Raw genomic sequence first — 9,397 nt, 5'->3', positions numbered from 1 at the left:
GCAACTTTAGTTTATCGCGTTTCACAAAAATGGAAAACCAGAAATGACATTGATTGGGTCAACCTAAATAATTTTTAATTATTTAGTATTCGCTAAAAGTTATTCTTTATTAATGACAGGCACCGGAAACGACAACGATGGAGGTCATTTTAAATTTTTGTCTTTGCGGATATCTCACTCGTATAGTTAAAAGTTTTATATAGTATAGTGTTAAACGTTCTATACATGGTTCCTACTAAACCATCTTTAGGAAAATTTACAAATCTGCAAATAATTAGCAGTTTTAATATAAATATACACATGCATGCATGGGTGTGTATATTTATATTAAAGTTGCCATGCCATTTGAAGTGTCCAAGTAAAGTTCATTTTTTTTCTTCAAATTTGTCAGTTTATTTTTCTTCATTATTTTTCTTCAAATGTGTCACTATTTGTCAGTTCAATAACTTGTACATTTGAAAAAATGTACAAGTATTGAACATTTGAAAAAATGTACAAGTTATTGAACTGCCAGAATAAATTAATAAGTAAAAAAAGTTTCATTTTTTGATTGATCAACAAACATAGATTGGATGGACCGATAGTGGACCGCAACATGTATAAATGCCGTATCATCATAGGCTTGCCACAATTATCTAAAACAGTTGCGATTCCGTTATGGTTACCAGTTGATTGTTTTTACTTTTTTTCTTTTTTTTTTTTTTTACATGCTATTTAATTACTATAAAATTTTTTCTCTCGATGTTACAAGCAAAAAAGACTTTATTGAACATCAAGTTACAATAAGCAAAAGTTTAAGATACTTCATAATATTCACAATGGCTGAGTATAAGATTAAACAGACGCTATATATATGCTAACAAATTTCTTTAACAAAAAGCAAACACAGTTAAGTAAGACATTATTTTGTTACATTATCATAATTTGTATTATGAGTAGATATATAAGTACATATGTGTATATTCCAAGCTGAAGAAAAGATGTATAGATATTGTAATTTTAAAAAACAAAACAGCAATATTGAGACTTTCTTTTTAGGCAAAACAGTCTTTTTAGGAGAAGCAGTATTATAGTTAATAACATTTCAACATACATCAAACCGTAATACATATTATGTAGTAACAATATACAATAAGCAGTAATACAGATTGTATATATTACAGAAATGAAGCAGTAATACTGAGTGTGCCGTGACAGTATATAGCAAGTAGTAATACAGATTGAATAGTAATAGTATATAGTAAGCAGTAATACAGACTATACAGTAGCAGTACATAGTAAACACTAATAGACACTATATACTGTTACTGTTACTCTTAGTCTACTAGTGCTTACTCTATAGCAACATTATGTAATAAGCACTAGTAGACTATTTAGTAACAGTATATGTTAAGCAGTAACACAAACTGCATAGTAACAGCATTAAACAGTAATACAAACTGTGTAGTAATGATATCAAGTATGCAGTAATACAGATTATATAGTAATAATACATAATAAACATTAATACAGACTGTATAGTAACAGTATATAGTAAACAGTAATACAAACTGTATGGTAACAGTATATAGTAAGCAATAATGCAGACCATACGGTAACGTATTTTACAACAGTACAAGCTTATGACAACTACATAAAGAGAAGCATCGCCAAAATCATTATAAATAATTTATTATTTCACTTTCTTCTAACCAATAAATTTTTAAACTCAAGCATTTCAAATAGATTGTTCAACTATCATTAAGTTCAAGACATATAGTAAAAAATAATTCATTAATATAGATAATAATTCATGCTTGCAATGACTAACTGTAATAATTTCTTTGTGATGTATTGTAAAAAACAAATATATAAATAATACTCTTCATCTTGATTCTTTACATTTGATATTAGTCTTTCCTCAATATCTTTCTCAACGCCCTTTGAGTAGCTATCTAAAAGGTGCACTTGATTGATACAAGAAGTATACTGTAATATTTCTAAATAAATATTGCAATTTTTTATTTCTATACAACAAAAATTATTACCATTATTCATTGATTGTATGTTTTTAAGTTCATTAACACAAACACAAGTACAATAGGCTATGTAATATGGTATAGAAAGCAAATCAGCGACTACACGAGCTCAAGGGATGGAGGGGATGTGCTAGAAAAAGTTTCTAACTTTGATACAACATAACATTACATCATATGTACAACATTACAACATAAGTACCTTCTTGAGCAACATTATGAAAATTATGCACCACCCATTCATCATTGATTTGCCCTGTGCCAAAAATGGCAGCAAGCTGAATTGTGTCTTGATATTTATATGGTGGCCATAAGTAGTAGGGAAATGCGTGTTCTGGCGCATGGATACCTTTTCCATACTTAAGGCATCCTTTTCAGCACGATGATTCTAGCGCACGGCATAAAAATCACGTCAATGCGTCAGAAACCGCATCTTATTTTAGCTAAAACAACCCAAAAATAATAATTAAAAAATAATAATTAAAAAGTGGAAGTAAAAGTCTATCCTAGTTTTTTTTCAAAAATCCTATCTTTGTAGTGTCCAATAGCCAAGGTGCTGATTTTATCTCTCAAAATGATCCTTTTATCGTCTTCAGCGCTAAGTGCTATTTTATTAATTTTTTCGGTGTAAATATCGTGAAGATGAGACCGAATAATTTTCATTTTTGCAAGCTTTTTAGTTCCTTCTAACAAGCAGTCTTTATAGTCTTGATGTTGTATCTTTTTCTTAACAACGCTTTTCTTTACTCCTTTGCATTTTTTGTGTTCTTCTTCTTCATGGATTTTGTAGGAATAAAGTTTCGGTCGAAGCCCAACAAACTCTTCAATTTGTTTACCTTCAGTCTCGTCCTTGAACATGCCAATGACTTTTTTGTTTAAGCCTACTTTAAACTCAGCGCTTTGAACAGCAGGATGGTCTTTTTTAAAGTCGCTCGTGTCAAACTTGCTCTCCACGTCTGCGGCAATGTCTTTGTAAAAATCTTCAGTTTTGATTTCATAGATAAGTGAGTCGGTGTCAGTCATTAACAATTTAGCCTTATCGCCGTATTTCGGTTTCATCTAGTCATAATGGTGCTCAAACATGAGAGTTTTGCTTATGTCTAGTATGCACATTCCTAAGTAAACGGGCTTGTTGTAAACCAACCTTGCCTTTTTCATGTGAACCGCGATCAGGTTTTCGTCAAAAATGGTGCGACTTTCAAAACGGGGATTTTTTGCTAATTTTAAGGCTTCTTTTTCTTCAGTCACCAATCTCACGTCTACATGATTTTCAATGTTTTCCATTGTTTTTATAAACACAGAATTATTCATGAGTTTAAAAAAGTCTTTGTCAAAATTGTTTTTAGATTTGGTTCTTATATTGGTGTTGAGGTCAATGTATTGCTTCATCCAATCGCTTTCTTCAAATCTAACGCCTCGATGAATTTTAGTTACTTTAAGACCTAATTGTTCGTAAAGTTTTAAGTTGACATGATAAATGACATATTTTTCTTTGCTGTTTAAATTGGGGGCAAGTTTGTCGACTTTGCCTATTTTCAATCTTTCAGGAGCTAAGGGATAGTCGTTGTGTTCATCATGAAGATGTTGTGGGTATTCCAAGTCAACTTCGAGAATGCAAGGCATGGATTTCCAATGGGAGAGTTCATCTTCAGCCATCCATTCAAATCCGTGAGTAGGAAGAGGTTTGCTCATCGCCCATCCGTACAAGTTGTTTGCGTCCAAGTATTGAATGAATGTAGACGGTTTTGAAGGATCATACAAGTCGCCCATATATTTGTTGTTAGCAGTTCCAAGTCGGTTGGAGATCATGCTGATTCCACCGCGTATTCCTTTTTGAATCATGAGAAGTATATCAGGATCGCTTAACAACTCCAAGTTTATTTTAGTCATTTTTAAACAAGCGTCCCAAGCCAAACCGGGAGAGGTGTAATACCAAGCAGGATCTAATCCATAATTTTTCATGCACACGTCTCTGAAATTTTCCATATTGTCAGCTAGAAACAAGACGTCAGACACGTTGTAAAGATCGTAGTAGTCTCTAAAGGTGTTGCACTCAAATTCATTCCAAACGTTTTGCGCATGCTCATAGTCTTCAGGTTCAATATCTTTGTCGTGAAGTTTAGAGTAAAATTCTTTAATAGGAGGGAATGACGTCTCTGAAAATTTTTTAATCGAGTCTACCCAGTCATAAGGATAGACGCCTTTTCCGAGAAGCAAATTTCGTTTCGTTCCGCTGAACATCAAATTTAGGTTCTTACATTCAATATCGGCTTTCTTAATTCGTTGGACTTTGCAATCTTCACAATTTTTTTTGCAATGCCATTTATTTCCTTTTTGATCCGGACAGCTCTTTTTACACGCATCCGGACCTGAACTGCCGCATTCATAACATAAATCTTTAATAAGGTTGTCTGCTAATTCTTTTAATGAACTTGCCATGAACCTAAAACTGTCAATAAATCTCAATTCTCTCATTACTTCAACCAATTTTTTGTCTTTAGATTTAAACTCGCCCACTTTGATATGTTTCGAAAAGCTGATGTATCTCTCTTCATTGTTGGGAATGCAATTGAGTTTTCCACCTAATTTTTTAATAAACAAATGGCTGTCATAACCAGTCAAATTGTGAAAGACGACCAGGATGAATTTTGGAATTTGATAATCTAAATTGCATTTGTTATGAGCAGCTCCACGGTACTTTCCAGTGAGATGGCAGTGGTCTAAAACTTTATCGCTGTCAAGATCCTTTTTGCAGATATGGCATTGGGTAGCCTCTTTGTAATTTTTCCGATTTTCATAAGTGATAACAGGCTTTACTTTATACTTGTGTTTGTTAAAAATGGCTTTAGAATCTTTTTCAAGCTCGTTAATGAATTTTTGAGCTACATCATCCTCATCGTTCTCTGCGGTATACGTCACCATTTTCTCTTTAAAACCCTCAGGACCTTTAATGTAATAGCAAAAGGAGCTTGGGATGTGTTTTTGATATTGTTTCGTGTACGACTCGCTATCGGGATAGGAGGTGTTTTCATGAACAGATTTGATGAAACTTTCAAAGTCTGCGTATACGACATACGGAACCCTCATCGACCTGTTGAAGTTTTTAAACTGAAGGAATGTCCCTTTTTCAGGGAGCTCAATACGAACCGAGCTGTGATCAGAGCAATATTCCCAATGTGTAAGAAGCACCTCATCGGAATTAAAACCTTGCAAGCAATTTCTGCAATAATGTTGTTTTTTTTTACCTTTTGATGTAGAAGAAGCTAACAATCGACTTAAACTTTTAATGAGGCAATAATGATTTGTCACGTCGTTTGAAATGAGTATCAAACCAACATGCTTTCGGTTTAAACATTTGGAAATTCGTAAAGGGTGTACCTTTTTATTTTCGTATCCAAAGACATTAACGCTAAGGGTTGGATTAATTTTTTCAAACTTGTCAATTTGAGGAAGAGGTACTGGAAAATCCATTCCGTCCCAATGGAGCTCTTCTGATTTTAGAATCAACTCTTCATCGATTCTTTCGTTTTCTCTATTTTTCAGATTAAGTGCTCTGGTGATAGACCATTTGAAGCACTGTTCGTCAATGTTTTTTATGTTGATGATGACCTTTTTGTTTTTCAACTCATCAGGAAGCTCAGTGTAGGACGAGGCGGTAAGAGGTTCATAGTCAATCATGTTTACGCTTATTTCTAAAATTTTATGAACTTTCCAATTGGACCCCTCTTTGTTGTAATTGACCATATTTTCAAGAATTCTTTCTTTCCACGTCTCAAAGCTTTCCCTTTCGTCAGTCCCTTCTAGAATGATATCGTATTTAGACGGGAAGACTACAGTTCGAATTTTATCCAAACCAGTGATAGCGTCAACTTGAATCATGTCGCAGGTTAAAACAAGGTTCGTTCTTGTGTTTTTCTCTACGACTTTAATCGCTGCTTCTCTGACCATGCTTAAAAAGGCGGCAGGGTCTTGATAGGAGACAGAAGGTCGGTATGTAAATTGCTTGGTGATATAATTGAGAGCTGATTGAGTCAACTCAAACTTGACTCTTGGTGCGGGAACCGGTCTTGGTGCAGGAACAGGTCTTGGAGCAGGAACCGGTGTAGGAGCAGGGAATATAAGACCTTTGAGAGACTTTATTGTTTTTTCCACTCCACTTTTGACATTGCCCACTGTATTCTTCACAGGTGTTGGAACGTACGGATCAATGACATTAAGCACTTGATTAAAACCGTTGGAGACTGTCGTTGCAATCCTTGAAAATAAACCAGGATTCGTTGAATCAGTAACAGGCATGTCAAGGATAGATGGTTCATCTCTAGTCACCCTATTTTGCAAGAGAGCAGGCCCGAATGAAATCAAGTCGTTAGAAACAGGACGCGGTGCTGGAACCAGTCTTGCCTCAGTCGTCCGTCTACGAGCTGCGGGTTGAGCACCAAAAACAGGTCTTGTTGTTTTAATAGCCTCAACAAGCTTTTCCCTAGTCATTCTGGTATAACCTTTTATAGCCCTTTCTTTAGCATCCCTTCGCAATGATGCCATTGGTACTTTTCGCTCTTTGGCGATTAAGTTCTTTGAAGCTTTATTTTCGCTCATTTTATTAAGGTAAGAAAAAAAATTTTCGGTCAATTCAATTTTTCGATCTTTCGTGATTAGTTTACATGAAGCTTTATTATCACTCATTTTATTCATACCATGATTTTCTTTAAGTCAATTCAATTTTTTTATTACTTGACTGCTTTTTAATTCTTCGAAAAGAGTTAAAAAAATTAAGCAACATTTTTACGCGAATTATTAAATGATTTAATATCTTCTATGGTTTTACGATACGCATCACGTAATTTAGAATTATATTGACGGCTTTTTAAAACAATATGCATTTCAACAACCATTTTTAAAGTGCTCATCACTGTATTTAATTCAGCGAGTTGAAGCATTTCTTTAAAAGCAACTCGGTATTCCTTCGGAAGTTCTCTAACGTTTCTAAGAAATTTATTTAAGCTATTAAATTTTGAATTAGAATATTTACCGTCAAGAGCATCCAAAAGATCACTCTTTAGAATGACAGCGATATTCAATTTCTCGGCTATTGTTCAATATTTTATGATGAGCAACTTGATTATTGATTGAAAAGCTTGACTCTCGCACGTTGTTCATCTTTTTTAAGATACTAAGAAATTTCTTAACTCGAATTCAATTTTTCAATTCTTCAAAAAGAATTAAAAAATTAAGCAGCAAGATAATTAGCATGAATTTCGCTTATAGCATCGTATACATGCGCTTAACCCATGTCATCAAATCTAATCGTATAATTCCTTCCCCAGTCATCATATGCAGTAAATTCACATCTAGTCACATGAATTTCATAGCCCTCTTCAGTAAATACATGTGCACGACCCATATCATCAAATTCAATCACATACTTCCTTTCCATCTTTTTATTAAGGAAAGAAAAAAATTTTTCAGTGCTTTCAATTTTTAACTTTTAACATGTTAAAAAATCAATGGTTTTTACGTTTTTCAAGCTTTTTAAAATTTAGAAATTCAATCTTAATTCCATCATCCACCTTTCCATCTCGGCTCTCTAAATATCTCCATCCGCGACCAGTCCCTGCCATCGCTTTGTAAAGAGACTTGTATTCAATCACTTCACCTGTTTCGATGTTAGTCATTCTCACAGTGATGGGATTTTTCCTAACTGAACGAAGCCAGTCCCATTTTGGATCAACAGGCTTTTCTTCTTTTATTTTACGTATTTTCTTTTCTTTTGCTCTTCCTAAAAGCTCATCTTTACTGATCAAACTATTTTCAACCGCGAGCATCACCGTTTGCTGTTTTACTAACACCGTTTTCATTCAACAAATTTTTCAAATACGATTTTGTATATCTCATTTTTATTAGGAAAGAAAATTTCTTAAGTCAATTTAATTTTTTTTGGAAAATAGGAATAAACAGCAGTCATGTTGGTTCTCAGTAACTCTTAATCGGTCGGTATTTATCATTTCAATGAATGACATTGAAATAGAAGTCCAGTGGCAAGACATCGCAAGACATCGCAAGACAGTAAGGGGTGGGCGAGCCCGAATAGCTCGCCTAGGAGGAGGGGAGGTGTACTCGCCCGAAGGGCGTGTTCCCCACTTGCGCAAGTCCCCATTGCAGCAGGAGATGAGCGGGTCCGAAGGACCCGCCCCCCACTGCAGCAGAATACTTCATGGCTACTTAAAATCATGCAATTTATCATAACCACTGCAAAAATAACAGTATTTGCAAGAGTTGAAGTTCGAAATTTAAGGTTTACCAATGTTCCATGTCAACTTAGTAACTTCCATTTTTTAATATTCTTTGTGTATATAAATGTATATAAATGTATATAAATGTTTTAAAAACTTCTTAAACTAATAATTTTTACTTCATATACTATTTTTGCTGGACCTATAAAAATGGTTTCACAACCCTTATCTAACAAACTGTAATCATGTAATTACACATGTGTACGCTTTACAAGAACATGGAATGCCTTCATATGAATGCTCTACAAGTTTTCGTTTTTTAATAAAACTTTTTTAAATATAACTGTTATACACTTTATGATTTTTCATATGGTCATATAAAATTATTTTTATATAATAATGTAATTTTGTTAAAGTAAATTATTATAGTAGAATTATTAATCTATTAACTTGTATTATAGTATTATATAGCTATAATAAAGTATATAGATAACTGCATAGCCTACATATTTCTTTTGTGATTGTTGTATTTTGATATATATATATATATATATATATATATATATATATATATATATAACCATTAAATGTCAAATTTAAATAAAAAAGAAATTAACTTAGAAGATTAGAAAAAGTTTAAAAACTATAAATAAAAGATTTTTAATTAATAATTTGCCTGCCCAAACCAAAACCCTCAGTTAATGTAGCAACACTCCTTAAATATCTGTGTATACACGTATGTATATTTATGCATTTATTTAAAAATATGTATATATATTTATTATAAATTTATTTTTATAAATTGATGCTTATTGTGCACTATATATATAAATATATATATATATATATATATATATATATATATATATATATATATATATATATATATATATATATATATATATATATATATATATATATATATATATATATAAAAGCAGTTTATTTGTTTTTTAATTATTTAATGTATGAAATTTTACATTTTTTAGTTTTTGTTATACACATTTTATTACAAAGTATTAAAATAAAATTATTTAATTTTTACAACAATTTAGTGCATTTCTATTAATCTATTAATTTCTAATTTGTAGTTTTTATATTTGTTACTGTTATAGATATAATGTAATACAAAGATTTTTGTGCATATGTTCT

This window comes from Hydra viridissima, unplaced genomic scaffold (genome assembly GCF_058129835.1).
Source record: "Hydra viridissima isolate aposymbiotic clone 2 unplaced genomic scaffold, HvirCarnegie_v1 scaffold_8, whole genome shotgun sequence".
NCBI classification, from domain to species: domain Eukaryota; kingdom Metazoa; phylum Cnidaria; class Hydrozoa; order Anthoathecata; family Hydridae; genus Hydra; species Hydra viridissima.
The sequence above is the reverse complement of the archived record's forward strand: the minus strand, read 5'-3'. Positions refer to the sequence as shown.